Raw genomic sequence first — 23,522 nt, 5'->3', positions numbered from 1 at the left:
ACAGCTGTTTGGTCCCCATCGGAGGTGCATGTGCTGTGCTCTGGCCAGCTCCCCAGCACATCCAGGAGGATCAGCTGTGCCAGCTCTGCAGTCCTGGACGAGCACATGATGGTCTTCCACATGGCCATGGCAGCTCTGCGGGGTCAGAGCTCTGTCTCAGGTGGGGTCTCAGACACAGCACTGGGGGGAGCTGAGCTGGCTGCCAGTTCTGCCTCTGCCCACTGGGCCTGGCCAGCAGCAGCCAGGCAGCCCAGGCCTGTGGGGACAGAGCCCTGAGGGGCAGGGAGGGAGCATGGCAGCAGGTTTAGGGGCTGACGTGCCAGGGCTGGTAAAGGCAGCAGCCAGAGGGCCCTGGAAGTCTCTGTTGCTCAGACACCTGCGTCAGGCTGTACAGGGTGATGGGCTGGGGAGGCCTGAGCCCTCTGGGCAGGTGGGCTCCATACCTGTCACAGGACGGGGCCACACGCAGGAGCGTCAGGACTGCGTCATCTGGCTGTGCTTCCGTGAGGTCCAGCAGGGCCTCGTCCAGCCTGGGCTCAGCACAGTCATTGGCCACGAGCCACTGGTGGATGAACCTCACCATGGCGGGCACCTGCAGAAGGCACAGGGAGACTTGGGAAGCTGCCAGAGGGAGCAATGTTCCCAGCTTGCCCAGAGAAGTGCTTCCCTTCCCCGCGCACTGCCCTGTGGCCTCAAAGGCTCACAGCAACCAGCATGCGTGGCTTGGGAGGCCAAGCAATTCCTGGGAGGATCAAACCCTGCCCACAGGCTGCTTACTTGGTCTGGATAGTAAAAACCTTCCTCTACAAGCATGCACAGGAGGGCAGCGCTGGTCTTGCTTTGGAACATGGGCGTGTATGCTTGGAGCCCAGTGCCCATGGCGATGGTCTCTTCCTCCTGCATTCTCCTCATGAATTTGCAGATGAACTGTAGGAGAAGGGCAGGAAGCTGGGGATGTTGCATGGAGTGCTGCACACATGGTGCTGGGCTGAGCAGGGACAGCAGGCCCAGCCCAGGTGGGGGTGGCTGCAGGTACCTGCGCTGTGCTGCGGAAGCGGCCATGGCTGGATTCCTGATCTTGTGTGCACTCCAGGGCTGCATCTGGCAAAGAGCGAGCGCAGCCAGAGCTGAGGGGCTGCGGGAGAGGCCGGAGAACACAGCCCAGCCCTGCGCCCCCCAGGCAGGGAGAGCCCCGGGATGGCCCAGGGGATGGAGCACGGCCACTGCAGGGTGTCTGCCTGGGCCCTCTTTCGTCCTGTCCATGGGCATTTCCCCAGGGGATGGGATGGGATGGGATGGGATGGCATAGCATGGCATGGCATGGCATGGCATGGCATGGCATGGGACGGGATGAGATGGGATGGGATAGGATGGGATGGGATGGGGCCAAGTTGGCTGCAGGCTCCAGCCCTGCAACCCAGCTCTGCCACTCACCCTCCTGTGGTGGCTGGAATGGCACCACCTCCTCAGTCTCTTGTGCTGGGGCAGCTCCAGGGCCTTCTTCCTCCTCCACCTCCTCCAGCCAGGCCATCTTGGGCACTCTCGGGGGTCTCTGCTCCATGTCTCTGACTGGAGCGTCTTCCAGGAGAGGTGCCCTGGGAAAGCTCCGGGGCACCAAGTCCCACACTCTGCCCTTGAGGGCAGCTGCAGAATAGAAGCCTCGCAAGGCCACGGGTCACCGAGTCCTGTGCTCTGGCCTCGAGCTCAGCTGCAGGAACAAGGCTGCGGAAAAGCTCGGGCTCAGACGGGAACGAGCGTGCTGTGTGGGGGCTCCTCACGGCACCACTCTGTCCCGTTGTGCCCCGTTGCAGGCTCCCAGCTCCTGGGCAAGCTTCTATTTCCCACGTGTCACAAAGGGGCCTTGGACACCGGCTTCCGTTCCATGGCACGGTGACCGTGCTGCAGCGTGCCAGCCAGGGCCCTTGCACACACTGCCGCCTGCCCTGGGGCCACCCCCAGCCCAGCCAATGTGGCCCAGGCTGGAAGGAATGCCTGGCCCCAGGTGTCTAAGGCAGCCCCACAGGATCTTTAGGAAGGGCTCAGAGCATCAGCAAACGCTGCCCTGCTCTGCGGGCTCAGGGCAGCAGAAGGAGCCCCCAGGGCTGCCGACGCAGCCGCACTGGGAAGGGCCCGGGGCCTTCCATGGAAGCTGGCACGGCCTCCTTGGGACACGTCCCGGCCCGTGACCATCCTAACCCCGCGGGTGTGACACGCACAAGGAATGTGTGGGCCCGGGCACGAATGCTGCTCTGAGCCCTGGGGCCCGGGCAGCGCTGACAGCAGCAGCTGTGGCAGAGTCCCCGCCCAAGCAGAGCTGCCACCCCCCGAGCCCTGGCAGCGCTGGTGCCCGTCTCCTGCCCCAGAGACCTGTGCCCCCAGGGGGCTTCTGTGCCACAGGGAGCCAAAGCCCACCTGCATTGGGGGCTGTGCTCCTTCCTGCAGGGGCTGATGGGCAGAGCACGTGGAGAAACTGCTGGCAAGACTTGGTCTCTGCCAGATGATGTTGCTCCTTCCTGAAATGTATTTTTTTCATGGAAGGCATTCGCAGTAGCACCACAACACCATCCCTTTCTGAGTTTCCCAGGGCAATTAGATTGCAAAGTAACACTGTCATGTTTCCTTGTGCTTTTCTCACTCTCTTTCCTCCATTCTGGGAAAAATAGAATCTGCCCAGGCTCTGATATTCTCAGCTTCAGTTGCTGCCTGTCTGGCTGTGGCAGCTCATGTCCAAACAAAACTGTGTCCCTGCTGAGCACAGCAATGGGTGGCCACAAATAGGGAGGTTCCCCAGTGAACAGGAAGGCAGACACGTGGAAATACAGAGGATAAGGATAACTCTGGGAGGAGAAGCTGTTCAGTGTCTCTGATTACGGTGCCCGCACCCTGAAGCAGCAGCCAGGAGAAGTGCTGTAAGCAGACAGGGGCAGTTTTGGGCACCACAATAGAAGAAGATAGTAAGCTATTATCCAGAATGCAAAGGAGGACTGCAAGGATGGAGTGTGGTCTGGAGGGGCAGCCCTAGGTGCAGCTGAGGCCACTCTAGTCTGTTCAGCCTGGAGGAGAGTAAAGGGCATCATTGTGGTCTCCAACATCCTCCTGAGGGGAATCAGAGGGGCTGCTGCAGCTCTCGTCACTGTTGGGAGCAGTGACAGCACTCGAGAAAAGGGCAGGGAGCTGGGACAGGGCAAGTTTCATTTCCATATCAGGAAAAGGTTTTTCACCCAGAGCACGGTCGGGCACTGGCACAGGTTCCCCATTGACGCAGCCCAGCGGAGCCCGGGCCGGCTCTGGGGAAAACTCCGGCGCTGTGCCAGGAGTGGGGAACGGCCAAGGCGTGGGCTCTGCCTGCGGCTGAACCTGATGAGCCACTGTTCAGTGGCTCAGGATCTAATAACTGCGGCACGGAGCAGGCAAAAGAGAAGGAGGAGGCTCCTCCATTGTGAGGTTCCACAGGCAAAGGTTTATCCCAAGGGAAGGATTCAGAAGCAAAGAGCCACCAGCACTTCTGTGCATGGGATTTTATAGGGGTACAACTCAGGGGATGGATACAAACCATTGACCAAGAAGGAATCTGCAGGGCAGGAGCGAGGGGATTACATCAGTTGCTTGGGACTAATTAGGACAGATGGGAGGAGAGGGTAGGTGCCATGGGCCAGTGGGGTTTCCTGCAATAGGGGAATTCCAAAGGGGTGGTGCAGTCAGGGATTGGTCCAAGACAAAACTGACAGGGAAGGTTCAGGAATAAAGAGCTGGGTTACCTTGACAGGCAGGGAAGGAGCTGGAACAAAGAGTGGGGAATGCCAGAAGGGACAGCTTTGAGGGAGGGCAAAACCTAGGGGCAAACCAACTTGGGAAAAACATGGGGTACATTAAAACAAACTATTATAAGATAACTGATAAATAAACACAAACTGCAACACCCCAGGGAACTGGGCACAGCACCAAGCCTGTCTGAGGTTGAGAAGTCTTTGAACAACATCGAGAAGTCACTCAAGCTTTTAGACACTACATCAAAAGTCAAGGGTTGTGAACTCTAGGTTTACATGAGTATATACTCCTGAGTTTTACTTTAGGCAGTGTTTTAAGAAACTTGTTTTATGTCCAATCATAGCCCAGTTCCTTGTAGATTGTGTAGAATGTGTAATCCTTTTGTTTTCATTGCTTGTTAGGACTATAGAAAAGAATATTGGTGGTGGGTGACTCAGAGACACCCAGTGTGTGTTAAGTGCAGTATACAGGGCATAAAGAGAAGGAAAAGATAAGTAGTAGTAATACATACTGGTAAGTTTGGAAATTAAGATAGCATTAAGAATGAATAACACAAGAAGTAAAAATGTTATTAAAAAGAGTCCACTAGAATGTATTTTAGCACATGAGAAAGATTTGGGAGGAATCCTGGAGGGTAATTTTTCAAAGAAAGGTAATCTGATTAAATAGTCTACCCCATGGTAGTAGCCTTGGTATCAGTTAGAAAGTGGTGAAAAGTGATCCCCTAATGGAACTTTAAATTATCATACATTGTGACAGTTGATGTTATTTTTATGAAAAGAAGAAAAATGAGATCATGTGATATATGCAGATGTGTTTTTTGCCCTGGAGAATAAACCTGAGTGGCAGAAAGAATGTGGCTTTGATTTGGCCCCACAGGACCCTTTAGTCCTAACTTTGGAAAGAAATACCAGGCAGAAAATAAAGAGATGCTGTTCAGCATGTAGCATAGGGCAGAGATATTTGAAATTGGCTAAAAAGCATGAGGAAGATTGTGTTCTAGGTGTCCAAGAGTTACAGCCGAGTTACCCCAGGCCAGCTTGGGTACACTCCCCCTCACCCAACCACTCCGCACCCTGAATGAAACCCAAATGGCAGTGAGGATGAGATGAATAATCCTGGGGAGGGGACAATTTCAGAGACCCCAGTGACAACCAACACAAGGAATAAAACCAAGGAAACTCTGCCTTTAGTCAACCCTTAAGGCAAGCAGTAGGTCCCCAAGGAGAAGCCATGTGGGTGAATTTCTGCTTTTCTACTAGTGATCTGAAGAGTTGGCAGGAAAAAGTTAAAATTTATAGAGAAAACCCCAGCAAAGTAGCAAAACTATTTGAGTTCATAGTCAAGAATCGAGACCCAGACTGAGGTGATACTGATTTCATGCTGACAGAGCTAAGAAAACCAGCAAAAGAGTTGGTGATAAAGGTAGCCAGAGCCCATGTGCAGGGACAAATTGCTAGTGGAGCCTGACAAGGTACAGTGGACCAGCTGTTTCCTACTGTAAACCCTTTGTGGGACCCAATGATGCAGGCAGCTGTGCAATGTTAGCCAGATACCAGGAACTAGTCAAATTTGAATTAAAAAATGCCATTCCAGAAGCAATAAATTGGTCAGTAATATATAATGTTACACAGGGACAGCACGAGTCACCCACTGACTTTGTGAACAGGCTCTGAGCAGCTGCACGGAAACGCACAGCCCTGGATCCCTGGTCAGATATGGGAAAGCAGCAGTTCCTTTCCCTGATGTTTGGGCAATCTAGCCCAGATGTCAGGCAGGAACTTCAGAAGCTGAAAGAGCCTGTAAAGAGAGACTTAAAGGCATTAATGAAAAAGCATAGAAGGTGTATGATAATAAAGACAGAGAAAAAGAAAAAGAACTCCCTGCAGCCACCGTGGCGGCTCTGGATCAGCTCCAGGGAGAGGACGTGGGCGGGGATGAAGCAGAGGCAGGGGCCAAAATTCCAGAGGCAGAGGAGGTTCAAAGCAGCCACAGGCCAAGCTGGGGCCAAATCAATGTGCATCTTGTAAGAAAGGACACTGGAAATGCCAGTGCCCAGAGTTAGCAGACACAGTACACAAAACTTTTGTAGCCACTCTAGATGATAAGAAATGACCAAGACTGGCAGATCTTACCCTAGCAGGCCCACTGGTTAAAATACAGCTGAAGAATGATAAGGAAGTTGGATTTTTAGTAAATAGTGGAGACACATTTTCACTCTTGAATCAAGCATTGATACCCAAAAGTGAAAACTGTCTTCAAGCAAGAGGAGCCACTGGGCAGAACAATGCATTCTTCCTGAAACTACTTAAATGTAAAATCAAGAAGAAAATGGGAATACATCAGTTTCTTGATTTACCAAACTCACCCAAATCTGCGCTAGGCAGGGATTTGCTGGAAAATTTAGAAGCGACAGTTCAGCTTAAAAAAAGAAAAATGAAATTTAAGGTACCTGAAGACAAATTGGTTTTAGCATTAGGACTGACAATTGACACAAGACCAACAAACAATAAGAACTCTTTAGAGTAAGTATTGAATCAGGTGTACCCAAGAGTAGGGGATACTGATAGGCCAGGAAAATCAAAACGAGCAGACCCTGTAAAAATCGAGCTACAGACAAGAGTTAGGCCAGCAGTCAGAAAGCAATAGCCTTTAAGATTAGAAGATAGGAAAGGAATACAGGCAACAATCACTAAATTCCTGACATTATAGGATTATTGGAAGAATGGGAGTCCAAATTTAATACTACTAGATTGGCAATAAAGAAACCTAATGGAACTTAGAAACTAGTGCCAGATTTACAGGCAATTAATGATTTCTGCCTGACTACCTTACTAGCTAAGCTTTGAGATGATTTTATTTGGTTTCCAGCGATAGATGTGAAAGATGCTTTCTTCTGCCTGCCACTTGCGGAAGAAAGTCAAAATATATTTGCTTTTGAATGGGAGAACCCTTGCACAGGCAGGAAAAATCAACTTAGGTGGGCAGGATTACCTCAGGGGTACAAAAACATTCCCAGTTTTTGGGAATCAATCAGCTGAAGAATTAGAGCTATGGCAATCGCGGCCTGGGGAAGGAACACTCCTACAGCATGCAGATGATTTGTTAATTGCTACTGACACTACTAAAGAATGTTTTGAGCAGGCAGTGAACCTTTTGAATGTTCCTGGACTGAGTGGTTATCGAGTATCTGCACAGAAAGCCCAGCTGGAGCAGCAGCTGTGGCTGTGCCCCTCCGAGGGGGCGCTCGCAGTCCCCGGCTTGCCCTGGCACAGCGAGCGGCGGGGACACTCTCCCGCTCCTCGGGAGGCCGCGAGAGCGGCTGAGGCTTTCGCCTGCTGCGGACGAGACACCGAAGCCATGCTGGTAGGAGAAGGAGAGGGGACTCCAGCTGGGGGCAAAGTCCAGCTTTATTACAGAGCTCCAAGGAGATCTGCAACCCAGGGCATCCAGAGAACTGGAGACAGAGAACTGGGCTGTGCAAGGTGTTATAAAGGGGAGGTGAACAGGGGAGGGGGATGGCCCATCTGCCAATGGAATTCCAGGAGGGTGTGGGGAGCAGGGAAACAGACATGTAGGGGAACCGATGGGGATAAACCGGGGGAGGGGCCCCGGTGCCTGAGCCTATCACTCGACACCCTTGGGAGAAGTTTCTGGAGGGAAGGGATGGGCTGCGGAGTGACAGGCAGGACACAGGGGAGGGGGTGAGGGGATGACAAGGCAGTTTTCAGGGAACCAGGGAAGGTTCCTGTGAGGCAGTGAGATTGACATTAAAAAGGAGGGAGGAGGCAACGGGGGCAGAACTGTTATAAGTTGCAGTGAGGAACCAACCACCAACAAGTGAGTCCAAATTAAATGTAATTTATTAATTGATAGTGCAAGCGATAATAGGCAAATTACAGCACTGAGTGAAGCCAACAAAAGGCTTGCACCCACCTGGGAGCGCTGGGTGTAGCCGGGGAGTCACTGCTCCTCCTTCGGCCCACACCACTCCGCAGTTCAGTCCTCCTTTTTATCTGTTGTTATTGGGTGTCCTTCCGGTGTTCTCTGCGTCTGTGCCGATAGTTGCTAGGGGGTCTTATTCTGCCTTCTGGTGGTCGTCTGGATGAAGGCTCCCATCCTCTTCCTCGAGGTCTTACAATAGCTTTGACCATATATAGGCACATAGCTACATATAGTTACACATTTGCTTAGTTAGCCTTTCAACATATTAGCTTCTGACAGTTTGCGGTTTAAGCCTTAGGACATTTTTTTTGCAATATATTAGCCCATTATATTCATCTTGCAACATATTAGCTGGTTACATCTATCCTTGTGGGTTTTTTTTATTATTGGCTTTTCCCCCCTCTTATATTCTTTTTAGCAACTTGATGAACAAACTAAGACATTAACTCATTACAATTCCCCCCTTTTTCTTTTACCTATTTTGTTCATCAAATCGTCTTAATGCAAGTTGACTCAAGGTGGCTTCCTCTCCCAATTCTAGATTTTCTACCGGTTCATATTTGGTCTTGATTAAAATGAGATGGGCTACCTCTAACCTTCCTTTCACTATCTTAAGTATTGTATTAAATATGCAGGGTCCAAAAGTTAGCCCAAGAATTATCATAATTGCTGGTCCTGCTATTGTAGAGAGTAGGGTGGTTAACCATGGGGATTGGTTGAACCAATACTCAAACCATCCTTGTTGGGCCTCTCTTTCTCTCTTCCTTTGTGCCAGCCTTTCCCTCAATTCAGCCATTGAGTCTCGGACCACTCCGGTATGGTCTGTGTAAAAACAACACTCTTCTCTTAGAGCAGCACATAGCCCTCCTTGCTGCATGAACAAGAGGTCTAACCCTCGTCTGTTCTGCAGGGTGACTTCTGAAAGTGAAGAGAGAGATTTTTCGAGGAAGGAAATTGATTTCTCTATTCTCTGTAGGTCCTCATCAATAGTCATCTGTAGTTGGGAGAGCCCTTGCTGTTGAGTTGCAAGGGCTGAGATACCTGTGGCTGCACCGGTAGCACCTAAACCGAGGAGCATTGCTATGGTTATTCCCGTTATTACCTCCCTTTTTTGGATTCAGTCTGGTTCTTCTAAGGGGTGATACATCTCCTCTTCCTTGTGGTACAGGACCTTTGGGACGATTAAAACTTGAATACAAAAGTCGTTAGCATTATCGAATCTATGAAGGAGTATACAGGGGCTTACCCCAGATGGCTGGCAAACCCACATTCCTGATGTGGCCGGAATTGCCCATTTATAGTTCTTACTCTTAGGCATGATAAATTTGGTGCAGAAATTGCCCATCCGCCTTGCTGAGGCTGCATTACCGAAACATTTGCCTTGGCCTGTGACCTGACTTAGGGTAGTTCCTCTCCGGGGAGTGTCCCACCTGCACTGGTGTGGATTCTCTGTTGTTGAGTAGTTAAAGGGGTTATTAAGGGTGATACCTTCATAAAAGGGGGCCTTCACATCATAACATAGCCAGCATGATTTCCTAAGGTTTGGGTTAGATTGATTCAGTGATAAAAAGGTAGCATTTAATACACTAAGAAACGGATCATAAAAAGCTGAAGTCTCTAAGGGATTATTAAAAGTAACGTTGTGACTAGCCGTGGCTCCCTTTTTGGGCCCACCTGCTGTAACAATTGGATTGGGTCCAATTGGTCAGGGTATCGATGGTAAAAGTCGGACAATTTGTATGTTCACCCAAATATCGCAAAAGGTGCGACCAAATACCGACCATACTCTTCCCGTGGCCCAACTCTTATGGGTTGGTTGCAGAATTGTCATGGTATAACCCGTGCAAGTGTGCTTTCTCCCATCCCGGGGCGTATGTATCTGTTTGCTACTATCGAACAGTGGTTCGCGACAGCCACGGGGAGTGTACTTGACTTGCAGGAACTTATCAGGTTGCTGTGGTTGCCATCTATTACTTGTTACAATAGTCTCACAACCCCAATATCCACAGTACCCGTATCCAGGATAATTACAGTAACTTTTGCCTGGGTTAGAAGCAGGACACCAATAGGTTTGGTGCCGTGCTTGTTCTCCAAAACGAGGAAACCCCAGTCATAGGGGAAAAATGTCCTTTAATCTAAATTCAAAAGATGGGTCGGTTGATGTAATAGTTTCTTTGATAACAATTTTGTCTGAAAGGTGGCGTAGAACCCACTTAAATGGCTGGTACGGGTAGTATTCTGTATCAGTCTGCCCTCTGCTGATTAATCTGGAAAATAAGATCACATAGAGGGACCATTGCCACTTGGATCTCATTATTGTAAGATTCCTTGAGAGTTGCTGATCTGATTGATGATTGGCTGCTTTTTCTAAAAAAAACTGGGATATACGGGTTGTGGGAGCGTTCAAGAATCCAGTCCTGCAAACAAAACCCTTAGATTTAAGTGAATCTCGTATCTGCTTGAATTAGATGTTCTCCTCCCCCCTCTATATTTCTAGTTACTTATTCCTATGTTCCCTATCGCAGACATCTTTCATGAAAAATCCTTTCTTAGGATTTTTCTTTGTGAGAAGCTGCAGTTTCATCAACCAAAAGTAAACAGTGGTTTACTGCTGCTGTGGAATGCAACAGGTAGACCTGGGATTGGTCTCCTGTGGATGTTTGGATTTCCTGACCACTCATGGCAGAGCTGGCTCTTGCTCTGTCTGAGACACAGATCTTTCTTATTCATTCTTGTCTATTCTTAGCTTAGCTAGCTTCTGAAGAAACCTTTTCCTTTCTATTTCTTTTTAGTACAGTCTTAATGTAACATATATCATAAAATAATAAATCAACCCTTCTGATCATGGAGTCAACATTCTCATCTCTTCTTCATCCTGAAAACCCTTGTGACCACAGTCACATGGATTTGCTGGGACGCGGGAGCGCGACCGTCCCAGCGGCCGCAGCGCTGTCAGGCAGCGCCTGCACGCTGGGCGCGCTTCCGGTGGCTCTGGTCTCCCCAGAAGCGGGGAATCAGGCAGCCCCTGCCTCAGACCCAGTCAGAAACCCAACCAAGTGAGACCAGAGGCAGGGGCCCCTTCCTGTCCCTCTGGGGCACGGCTGCAAAACAGCCGCTGTGTCTTCCTGCGCCTGTGTCTTGGCTGTGCTGAGCCCAGAGCCGGCCAGCTTGTGCTCTGCTGTGCCAAGAGTGTTCTGGGCAGGCAGGCAAAAGTGCTGCGTGCACAGTGGGGAAGGGGCTCACGAGAGCCTCCTGTGGGAACAGGGCTCTGCTCCCTGGCTGGGAACAGCCTGGTTTTGCTGCCGTGAGCGCAGGCAGGAGTTCAGGCACTTGAACGGGCAGCGGACACCTATTGTTTCTAGGGGGCCTGGGGCTGCGCGCCACAAGGGACACGAGGAAACAGACTCGGGAGAAGGAAGATGAGCTCAAGCTGCAGTGCCTGTGCTACAAGGTGCAGAAGTAATTCAGCCTTGCCAGGGTTTCCTAAGTGTCTGCTGGCCTCCCTCGGCCTTTGAGGCCCGGCCCGATGTGTTTGGAAGGGAAGCACTTCTCAGGGGAAGTTGCTGCTCTGGCACCTCTGCGAGTCTGCCCGTGCCTTCTGCAGGTGCCCGCCATGGTGAGGTCCATCCACCAGTGGCTCACGGCCAATGAGGCTGCTGGGCACAGGCTGGACAAGGCCCTTCTGGAGCTGACCGAGGAATACCCCAGTGACGTGCTGATCACCCTCTTGCGCTGGGCCCCATCGTGTGACAGGTGGGGCAGCCCCACGTGCCTTGAGGGCTTGGGCTTCACCGGCCCGTCACCCTGTAGAGCCTGTCCCTGCTGACTGCCAGACAGGCAGGGAGTTGCAGGATCCTCCGGCTCCTCTGTTTTCCAGTGCTGCCATGGCAGCTCCTGAGCCTGGTGCCATGCTCCCTCCCTGCCCCTCGGGGCCCCTGTACCCACGTGGGCTGGCTGGCCACTGCCGGCCAGGGGCAGTGGGCAGAGGCAGGGCTCAGGGCCAGTGCGGACCCCTGCAGCTGCCCAGGCCACAGCGCTGTGGCCGAGACAGCCCTGACACAGAGCTCTGACCCCACAGAGCTGCCGCCACCATGTGGGCAACCATCATGTCCTCGAGCAGGACTGCGGAGCCGGCGCTGCAGCTACTCCTCGATGTGCTGAGCGCCTGGCCAGTGAGCAGCGTGTCCACCTCCGATGGGGACGACGCAGGAGTCTTTGCCCTGGCTGTGAGTTTCTGGAGCTGGCCTTTGCCAGCCCCTAGGCCAGCACTCCAGCAGCCAGCTCTCTGTCCTCCTGCCAGCTGCATCCTTCTGCCTCAGAGACCGCGCTGAATCCTGCCTTAGGGGCAGGCTTCAGGGGCACCAGGCCGACTGTTTCCCCCCCTTGTCTCCCCCAGCCTCTCCCTCGCATGCTCGGGCCCTGCCACGTGCATGTCTTGGCCACTGAGCCTTGTCTCTGGCTCTTTTATTTCTTGCAGGCAACCGTGGCGCTGTGGAGAGTCTTCAATCTGGCCTGGCGCTCGCCTGTCGTGCTGGAGTATTTCCCCAGTCTCTTTCTGAGTCTGCTCTTCCAAGCCTACATCAGCATGCAGGAGATGCCAGAAGAGGTTGAGACCTTCTGGAAGGGATGCCAGGAGCAACACGGCCTCTCCGCCAAGCCCAACAGGTGCTCCATGCCAGTCCTCCCAGCCTCCCCATCCCTCCCATGCCCCCAGGGCAGGAGCCGGGGCTCCCAGCGTGACCTGGCCTTTGCTTTGCACACAGCTTTGCCCTGCAGACCCTGAAGGCCCTGCTCTGCCAAATGCGCTATGAGCACGCGGTGCTGTCCATGGAACGCAAGCGCGCCTGGGACACGCTGCTCTGTGCCGACACCCACCACTGCGCAGTGGGTCTGCTGGCCAGGTGAGACCTCGTTCTCCCCACCGCCCCTCTCCTTTGTGCCCGCAACGCCCCACACAGTCCCCGTGGTCATGGGCGGCAGGGCCTTGTCACCGAGGGAGGGATGAGCAGACTGGAAAAGGCCGGCACAGGAGGGTGCCCGGGAATGGCCGCCTCCCAAAGCGCCCCCGGGGTGCTTGGCAGGAGACCAGAGCTCTGCCAGTCAGCCCTGGGAGAGCTTTGCCCGCCCGGCCCAGGAGCAATGGTGCCTTTTTCTCCCTGCCAGGGAGATGCGCCATGTCTCCATCATCTGGTGTTGCGACATGGCATCCCGCCTCTTTGACCTGCTCAGCCAAGGCATTTCAGACTGGGAACTGCCCGCCCTGGCCTTCCTGGTGGAGGTGAGCCCCATGGCCAGCGCTGCCTGGCTGAGCTGCCTCCCAGCCCTCTGCCCTCTCGTAGCCGCAGCTGCCTGGGACGCTGCACCAAGCCCTTTGCTGCTGCCTTGGCTCGGCCCTGTGCCCTTCTGAGCTCCTGCCAGCTGGGCACCTCTGGGCCTGCTCTGTGCCTTTCAGGTCCTGGATTGCCTGGACTTGAGCCAATGCGGTGAAAAAGTCCTGGAGATCTTGACAAGGCACCTGCAGAGCGAGTCCAGGCAGATGCGTCGCGTGGCGCTGCGAGGCCTCGTGGGGCTCACCTCGATGGTGAGAAGGAGGCAGCAGCTGAAGCTGTGCTGCCAGCGTGGGGCTGGGGCAAGCAGCCCCTTGGGCTTAGCTGGGCTTTGGCAGCTGTGCCAGCTGCTCCCAGATCTCCAGGGTCGCTGTTCAGCTGCCTGAGTGCTTCAGGACAGGCCTTCGGCCTCTGAGCCCTGCAGCAGCAGCAGCAGCAGCAGCAGCAGCAGCAGCAGCAGCAGCAGCAGCAGCAGCAGCATGGGGTTGCCCAGCCTTGTTTTGCACACAGGATCCAAGCATGTACAGCCTGACTGAAAGCCTTGGGAAGCTACTGTGGGATAGAGATGAAGACATCGTTGAGATGAGCCTCGTTGTGCTCAGCTTCCTGCCGCTGCAAAAAGACTTGGCAATAGCCAGCCCCATGGCCCTGCAGCTGGCTGAGGCGCTCTGGCACCTCTTTGACAATGTGAGGCTCTGTGCCCCCAGCCACGGGCACTCGGGTGGCGCCTTGGGCCTGGGCACAGGGGGGCCTGGAGCAGCTGATGTGGAGGGCTTTTGCTTCCTTTCCAACAGGACAAGAGCCTTGTGCGGCTGCTCTCCATTGGCCTCTTCCAAGACGTGATCACGCTGGTAGTGGCAAAGGGAGAAAAGGCCCTGAAGAAGCACGTGAGCCAGAGCCTGCTCCCACTCTTCTTCCAGTGCCACGATGAGAACGGGCGTGTGGCACAGGTGAGGCCTCCTGGCTGTCCCCATGGGAGGGGGCTCAGCTGTCTCCCCAGCCCCTGGCACCTGAGGGGCTCCAGCCTCCTCCTGGCCTTGGCACAGAGATGCGGGTCCTGTGCCCTGGGCTGCGGTGCCATCTCTGGGTCTCTGCTGCTCTGCAGGCCTCTCGGGAAACACTGCTTTCTGCAGTTAGGTTCCTGAAGAGGAAGGATCTCAAGCAGCTGCTGAAGACGGATCAGATGTGGAGATTTGCCGAGTTCTTGGTAAGGACAGGTTGGAATGCCCAGCCCGATGCCTGGAGAAGCCGCCTGCCCCGGCGCCTGCGGCTGCTGGCCGGGCCTCAGGGCTCTGTGGGCGGGGGGCGAGCAGCGCCGGCCGTAGGGGGCGCCCAGCCCAGGGGCAGGGCCCGCATCAACCCTTTCCCTCCGTGCCCTGCCACTCCCTGCAGCTGGCAGAGGACAGGAGCCGAGCGGCCGAGCACCTGCGCCAGGCCCTGCCGTACCTGCGGAGCGCACAGGAGCCCCTGCGAGAGGCGGCCGTCAGGTTCATGGGTGAGCCCCAAGCCCGGCTCCCGCCCCGCCCCGCCCCGCCGCAGCTCGGCCCCAGCCCCGCCTGCTGTCCCGGCAGCAGGATCCGGGCGCGGGCAACTGCAGCCCCCGCTGGCCTGGGCATTGCTGCTGCCGCCCTCTGGCAGCCGTGCCCTCGGGCGGCAGCGTGCGCCAGGGGCCCGGGCTGAGCCCTGCCAGGCCAGCAGGGCGTGTGGCCTCAGGGCTGGCAGCGGCCGTGTGCGGCAGCTGTGGCTCTGAAGGCAGGACACGCTCTGTGTTCACCAGGGATGGCCGGGCGCTACCTGACAGGGCAGCAGCCGGAGTTCCGCATCATCTGCAGGGGTGAGTGAGGCCCGCGGGCTCCCGCCGGGGGCTGCCGCTGGCACCTGCGTTCCCTGGCCCGCCCGCCCACGGCTCCGCTCCCTGTGCACCCCAAGGGCAGCGTGGCCACAGCACAGACACCTTGCAGGGGCCTGCAGGGCATTCCTGGCCAGCAGCTGCCAGCTCGTCCTTCTTGTCTCCTGCTTCCTCCAGGCTGCCTCCTCCAGGCTGTGGCATGGACGAGGCTGGAGGCCCTCCCCAGCTGCACGCAGATCCAGCCTCTGACTGTGCCTCTGTTTCTCTCTCTGCAGCCCTTCAGGACATGACGGATGACTCCAGCCCAGCCATCTCATGCCTGGCGCTTCAAGCTCTGTACATCCTTTTAGCTGTACAGAGCGTTCCCTCCTCCCGACTGCAGAAGATGCGAGACCAACTGCGCCGCCTCTGGCAGTCGCGGCCTTTCCTGTGTGGCCACGGCTGAGTGTCCTGCCGCGGCGCTGCGGAGAACTGATCCGGGAGGCTGCGTCTGCTGGGGCCACCTGAGCCTGCGGGGAACACCTCTCCTCTGCCAGCACTTCCTTTCCCTTCACCCACTAGAGGAACATTAAATTGCTGTTGTTGGATAGCTGGCTGTCCAGGAGCTTTCTCTCGGTGCAGAGTGTCTTCAGGCCAACCGGGAAGAGGGCAAAAAGGCTGCTTGCTCTCAGCCACTTGCCCAAGCGTGCGCTGTGGAAGGGAAAGTGGCCAAACGGCCCTTGGCCTTTGGTGCTTCCTGCAGGAATGTTTTTGGTCCTTTCAGGACAGGCGCTCCAGCTCTAGCCCGTATTCCCCCAAGTGAGTTTCCAGGTGCAAGTTCAGACGTGCAGCCCCAGGCCCTCCAGAAACACAAGCTGCCCGCTGCCTCTTCACTTGCCTCAACTCCTGCCTGCGCTCACGGCACCAAAACCAGGCTGTTGTCAGCCAGGGACCAGAGCCCTGTTCCCGCAGGATGCTCTTGCCAGCAGCTTCCAGGACTCTCTGCTGTGCACGCAGCGTTTTTCATGCCCGCTCCCAACAGGCTTTAGAATGCAGAGCACAGCTTGGCTGGCTCTGCTGTTTTGTGGCCATGTCCAAGAGAGACTGGAAGGATGCCCTCCCTCTGCTCTCCCTTGGTTGGCTTTCTGGCTGGCTCTGAGCTTGGGGCTGCCGTTCCTCACTTGTGGGGAGCAGAAGCACAGCCGGGATCCCGGCACTGCCTGGCAGCGCTGCGGGCACTGGCACGGCTGCGTGTCCGAGTCTCGGGCACCGTGCTGCTGCTTCATTTGCCCTTAGGCACAGCCAGATCTCCCTGCTAAGCCTGGATGCTCTCTGCTTCTGCCCTCTTCCTCATCCTGTGCAGGGATGGAGCACTGCTGTGCTTTCAGGAAACTATTCTTGAAAACTTCCAACATTCCAAGCTCCTTTGCCCTCCATGGATGCTTGTCATGGAATCCCTCACAGCTGACTTCAGAGCATATTCAGGTTGCCTCTTCCAAGATCCAGAGGCTCCAATGTGCTCCGCAAGATCTGGAAGTGCACGGTGCACTGGAACTTCACCTTCAGCACAGGGACCTTTCCAGCCTGACCTGCCCTCGTTCCTCTGGCTCTGTGCACAAAACAGGGCCTGGAAGAGAACAGCAGCAGGGGCCTGTGTGTCCCAGGGCCCCGGGTTTGCTTCAGCTCCACAGGGATGCAGGCAAAGTGAAGAAGCCAAACTGTTCATTAATGGAAGGCAAAGCAAAAGGATGAGCTGGGAGGGAAAAAGGGGATGGGCAGTGTCTGAGGGCTGGAGGGAGGGAGCTGTCAACAGGGAGGGAGAGTGGAGGGAGAAAATGGTGATGGACAGGCTGAGGGCAGAGCTATCAAAAGGGAGGAATAGTGGAGAGAATAAAAGGTGATGGGCAGTGTATGAGGGCTAGAGGGAGGGAGCCATCTACAGGACATGCAGGGAGAGGGCTGAAGCCACAAGAACTGTGCCCACCATCAGCTGTGCCAGGACTTCAGCAGCGCTGAGCAGTGATGTCGTCTTTAGTGTCTCCTGGTGCTATTCTTGGGATACTGGTTCACTGGATCCAGAAGATGTCCCTAATTCTTGAGCTCTTTGGGGAAACTGGGCTTGATTTTCCAGGTCAGAGCATGATGGGCTGGCACGTTGCCTCTGGGCTTGAAAGACTGAAAGAGAGAAGACCAGAGCCATGGCAACAGCCCAGATCTGCGGGAATCCTACAAGACCTTCTGAACAGGGCCATCCAAGCCAGAAGGGAGTAGGAGACATTGGAATCAGCTGGGAGGTCTTGCTGGAATAAATGAAAAGGGCAGGAGATTTTTTCTCCTTTTTAGTGCCTTTATTAAGGTCAGCTTGGGTGGGGGCTCGATGGGTCGTGCGCACGCCGCCGCCACTGCTCCCAGGAGTGGCAGGGAGGAGGAGGATGCAGCTCTGTCCCCTGGTGTGCAGGCAGAGCCGGGGCTTCCGCCCTCACCAGAGCACCAGGAGATTCCCATTTTCGATTTAACATTTGAGGTCTTCTTTCTAGCTGACATCTCTGGGTTAGGGTGAGAGGTTCAAAGGTCTTAGCACACCCTGGATTCAGTTGCTTACCCTTAGACATCACTTAGATTGTTTAATTCAGTGCTGGCTCGTTGTTTGAGGGGTTTTCTTTGCTGGACTTGGCCAAGTGTTTCTACATTTGCATCCAAGCTCTGACGTCACTCCCTCCTCACAGTCCCGGGTGCCATTTTCCAGGAAGCAGCAGGGGTGATACCCGACAAAGGTGGATTTCTAACAATTAAACTATTAACACCAGGTAATTAAGGAATAAAACTATTAACAAGAGGTAATTGCAAAATGAAACTATTAACAATAAGTAATTAAAGCTCTAACTTAGTAGCAATTGGTTTAACTTGTTGACTCTAAACCTTTTAAAAATGGACAACTTTTTACTCCTTACACTCAGGACAAAGAAATGGCTGGGGTGGGCAGAAACCTATCCCTAAACTCTGGACAACTCAATGTGCCTATTTTAAGAAAGAAAGGCATTGGAAGAGAGACTGCCTGCAACTCAAAGCCAAGGTGGTTGAAGAACTGAATCAATGCAAAGGTTGGCTGGAGGGCATCCCCCCAGAAAACCCTCTGGTCAAAAGAGAACTGGGGGAAAAGGTGAGGAAAATGAAATGTCTGGTGAATGTGGCTGCAACACATTCTGTATTAAAGTTGGAAGAAATTGATCCTGGTAAAGTTGTGAATGTTATTGGAGCCACAAGTCAACAGCAGAAGGTATCCTTTCTAAAACCACGATCTTATGAACTGGGAAACACAGTAGGAATACATCAGTTCCTACATATGCCTATGCCCCCAAAACACCTCATCGGAAGGATTTGTTGGAGACATGAGAATGTTGTAACAGATTCCAACAGGCTGAAATGTAGTTTAGCCCTGGAGGAGTTCAGATCAAAGTCAATGACCAACAAATAATCGTGTTCTAAGTCTAGCTCTCATTACAGCTTTGTCCAAATCAGAAGAGACACAGAAGAAGTTCTTAGTCAGCTTTGTCTTAAAGTCTGGGTGGATGGGACCCCTGGTAAGGCCAAAGCAGCACAAGCTGTAATCATTAGACTTAAACCTGGAACATGACCAATAAGAATTAAACAATATCCACTTAAGGTGGAAAACATAAAAATTGCTAAGCCTATCATAGACAATTTTATAAAATTTGGGCTGTTACTGGAATATGAATCTGAATAGAATACACCTATTTTACCCATACAAAAGCCTGATGGTTTGAACTACAGTCTGGTTCAATACCTACAGGCTATTAACAAAATAGCTGGAGATCTCCACCCAGTGGTTGCAAATCCATATGCTTTACTAAGCAAACTAAAAGATGAATATGGATGGTTTACCATTTCAGATCTCAAGGATGCTTTCTTCTGTATACCCTTGGACCCTGGCAGCCAAAACCGGTTTGCCTTTGAATGGGGAAACCCAGAGACTGGAAGGACAAGTCAATTTACCTGGACTGTAGGGCCACAAGGATTCAACAATAGTCCAACCATATTTGGAAAACACTTTGCTGAGGACCTTGAAAGTTGGGTAAGCCCGTCCACAAATGGAATTGTGTTACAATAGGTAGATGATCTACTTTTAGCCACTGAAACTTAAAAAGACTGGAATGGACAGTAAGCCTATGAAATGACCTGGGTCTAAGTGGATACAAGGCATCCAGAAATCAAGCTCAAATAATCAAACAGGAAGTCATTTACCGAGGCTACAAAATATCCCAAGCGCAGCAGGGACTAAGACAGGACGGCAAAGGGACCACCCACGGAACCCCACTCCCTACTAATGCCAAAGAACTGAGAACCTTTCTGGGAGTGACTGGATGCTGCATTAACTGTGGTAGTGGCTGTGGACTGCTGGTAAGCCACTGTAGCAGCTCTTAGAAGACAATCCCAGAGACCTGAAATGGACACCCCAAAGTAAGAAAGCCTTTCACAAGCTGAAGGAGGACTTGAAAAGAGCACCTGCTCTGGGCTGGACAGATGTCTGGGAAGCCTTTCAGCTTTTCTCTTAGGAGAGGCAAGGGATGGCATTAGGTGCACTAGCTCAAACAGTTGGCCCATAGAAGAGAGCAATAGCATCATTTTCCAAACAACTGGATGCAGTCAGTAGGGGACAGCCTGACTGTAAGCAGTTGCTGCTCTTGTTTCAGACATCCAAGGAGCCTGGAAATTCACTCTAGGTCAACAAATAATTGTGTTTATCTCACATCCAGTAGCAGCAATTCTTGACCAAAAGGGTGGGCATTGGCTTTCACCCTCCAGATTCCTTAAATATCAGGCAATTTTGGTGGAACAACGCAGCATTACAAAACAAATCTCTTCTCTAGTTCATCCAGCAGCATTCCCAGCTACTCACTAGACAGACAAGGAGCCTTTGTAGCATGACTGGATCAAAACCATTCAGTCCACTTTATTCCAGCTGCCCAGATCTTAAAGAAACCCCAATTCCAAGAGCAGAATCTCAGTACACAGATGGGAGTGGCTTTGTAAGAGCAGATCAGTGAAAATCAGGATATACAATTAGCACGGAGCAATAGGGGATAGAAGCCCTGCACAAGTCAGCTCAGAAGACAGAGATAATCACTTTAACCCGTACCTTCTGACCAGCCTGAGGAAAAAGGATCAATAGATGAACAGATTCCAAGAATGCCTTTAGAGTAATAGACACCCATAAAGCAGTTTAGAAAGATAAAGGACTATTGACAGCTCAGGGAAAGCAGTTGAAGCATTCAGAAGAAATCTTAAAATTGCTGCAGGCAGTACTACTGCCTCAAGAGGTTGCAATTCTGCACTGAAAAGGACATCAGAAAGGGGAAACCGACCCCAAAAGAGGTTACAGGTTGCAAAAAGAGCAGCAGAACAAAGCCATGCTGAGATTCAGGCACTAATGCCCAAAGGTAAGGAACAATATGACAGTGATGTATGTCATATAATCAGAAAGATCTAGAATTTGCAAGCAGAATGAAAACATTATGTTTTTTCAACTCCTCAGGGATAGACAGTTATGCCAGAAAGAGCATCATGGAAATTAATTAAAGATGAACATAATTGTGTACACTGGGAAGGGGATGCCTTACATAATTATTTGATAAGGACAACAGTAAGATGCAACCTGTACTCTAGTGTAAAGCAGGTAACCCAAGGGTGTGAAATAACGTCTTAGAGCCAATCCACAAACCAGGACTAGAGTTGAGCTTGGCACAGTAGACAAGGGACAATATCCTGGACAGCACTGGCAAGTTGACTTTTCTGAATTGCCAAGAAAAGGGGGGTAGAAATACCTTCTGCCTTTAACTGATACCTTCTCAGCATGACCTGAGGCATTCCCAACCCAAACAAAGCCCAAGTTTTCAACATTTTGGTAAACAATATAATGCCCTGGTTCAGAGTGCCTTTAGACATCTCCTCTGACTGAGGACCACGTTTCCTAGCAAATATTGCACAGCAACTTTGCAATAATCTCCAAATCAACTGGCACCTACACACACTGGATTGGCCCCAGGCCAGTGGCCAGGTGGAAAAGATGAATTATCCGGTAAAACAACAGAAAGTCAAAACTGTACCAGAGGCCAACATACCTTGGCCCCAGGCCCTACCTTTGGCTTTATAACGGATTTGATAAGACCAAGAACAAAAGAAAATCTGAATCCCTTTGAAATACTGTACAGAAGACCATATAAGCAAAACTAGCAAGGGGAAGATACTGCACAAGTTGGAGAGGGGTATCTCCAGAACCATGTTGTCCAACTAACACAACAGCTGCAGAAAATAAACCAACACATTTTGAGCACATGAGCAAGAGGATGCTCCTCTCCACAAATCCAGCCTGGGGACCAGGTAGACCAGGTAGAAAGCCTCTTATCCCAAAATTAAAAAGGAGTCTATTTAGTACTTTTAATCACTTACACAGCCTTTAAAGCTTAAAGCATTCATCTCTTGGATACATTATTCCAGAATTAAAATGCTTTGCAAAAGGCAAGTGGAGTCCAAAAGTGGACCTCAGAAAGAACAGGAGAAACCAAGATGCATTTCACACCATCATCGTCTTCCCGATACTTCTAATCAGAATCCAAGCCACAGCAGATGACTGACACTACCATAATGATCTCCTTGGCCTGCAAGATCCTGGTAGATGGAACACTCAAAAATATTCAGGACCTAACTGGCTAAAAGAGATTAAAAAGGTAAAAGCACTTTACACCATTTTAAGGACTAATGACCGAGCAGTTAAAGATTGACGAAAACCTGACTCCATGCCTGCCTTTCTTGTCCCACCTGAAAGCAGGATCTCTGTGGCTTGTAAATTTGAAACTCACAAACCTCGTTCAGAGAAGATTGCTCGAGTGATCATGCGCATCTGCGACCTTTCTAACAAGCAGTGTGTGAATTCATTTTCATGTGAATCCTATCAGGATTTTTGCGCTATGGAAATTAAAATGGGAGACTATAACCTAGCACAAGATAGTTGCCTTCTTCTGTGGCGCACAGGTGGGGTGGGAGGACCATCATCACACAGAGATCCAGGAACTGAGCCCGCCAGGAATCCGACCCAACAAATATTGTTTCCAACAGGCAGCTCTTGTGCGACTAGAGTTAGAAATTGTCCTGCTTGTACGCTCAGTACATGGAACAGGTCTCATACAGGATCTGCTTTTGAGAATTGAATTTCATTCTTGGGATATTCCAGGCCATCAGAAATAGTAACCAATCAAGCTGGAGGGGTAGCCAGGAGCACAATCATCCTGTTAGGGTATATCATGTCCAATTTCATGACCACGTGATGGCAACCCAGATATGCATGGAATCCAGTATCACAGATGCAACTCCGTAGAACGGGACCCATAAGTGAAATAATATAGTCTTTCACTCTGGGGTAAGACAAACAAATGAACAATTGTTGCCTCTAAATCCACAGTACTCTCTGAAAAAGCTGGAGGTAAAGATATATGCTAATGTCTCCAAAATTAAACAGCAATACTGCCCACTCATACAGCAAAGCCTAAAAGAATGGGAGCCATGGATACATTCCCAGACACCAAATGATAGGTGTAAAAAAGACTTAAGGGGATGGTTTGGGTCTGAACTGGGAGTATTAAATTCTATTGATCAAGAAGTCTTACTCAGGAAAGTAAGCACTGTGAGCTCTTATATTGGACAGATACAAACTCCTCTCAGATCAACCCTGCTATCACTTGCCCATACCCAAAGCCTGGCAGCTAACCTATTAAGCACCCTGGCCAACAATACACAGCAGGATTTTCAAGCAGTTGGTGTCTTTATGGGAAAACTACAGGGTGACATTTCTTAAGCATTTTAATGTATACAAGCTCAGCTGTGTGTGGCTATGGTCTGTAATCTCAGGAAAACTTAAAAAAAGGAGAGCTGGGGAAATTGCCACAAGAATGAACTAAATCATGGCTAAAAATGAAACCACAAAGCAATTTGAAAAAGACTTCCACACTTGGTTGCAATTGGCCAATTTCACATAGAATGAACAGAACCCTGCAGTCTTTTGTATTAACCGTTAAGAATGCAACAAAATACCGTGTCATTCCAATTTTGGCCCTTGGAGTTATAAGAACTCACGTAACTGTCAGACCCATTCAGCATCATGTCTGGGCCATTTTCAACAAGAAAACTAGAAGCTGGCAAACTCTTAGTATCAAAGCATATGTACCAAGGGATGCACTGAATTTTGTGTGCAAAAATGCGGTGCTTGAAAGAGAGGATCGGTGTCTGCATGCTGAGGGCAGCACTTGTATTTTTGAAATGAGCCCAGTTACCCATGCACTATCATAGGTGTGTTATGTGGGAAGGGGCTGTGCCTGTGTGAGATCTGCTTGCACAACTAGTACAATTGAGTCTTTTAATTAAACTACTAATGGTACTAACTTCTCTATTTGTAATTTCACAACCAAAAGTGGATGTGACTTCAGCTGCACCACACAAGAACTTCTCTAGAGATGCTGCAGAATGCACATGATGGGTATCAGCAAGCGCCCAAATTCCAAACTGGACGGGACGCTAACATTCTAAAGCAAATGCCATACCAGCCTGATATAGAATGGCTAGTGGCAGGAGTCCAAAATGCA

This window comes from Agelaius phoeniceus, chromosome 8, assembly GCF_051311805.1.
Source record: "Agelaius phoeniceus isolate bAgePho1 chromosome 8, bAgePho1.hap1, whole genome shotgun sequence".
Classification (NCBI taxonomy): domain Eukaryota; kingdom Metazoa; phylum Chordata; class Aves; order Passeriformes; family Icteridae; genus Agelaius; species Agelaius phoeniceus.
This window is presented reverse-complemented; position numbering follows the sequence as displayed.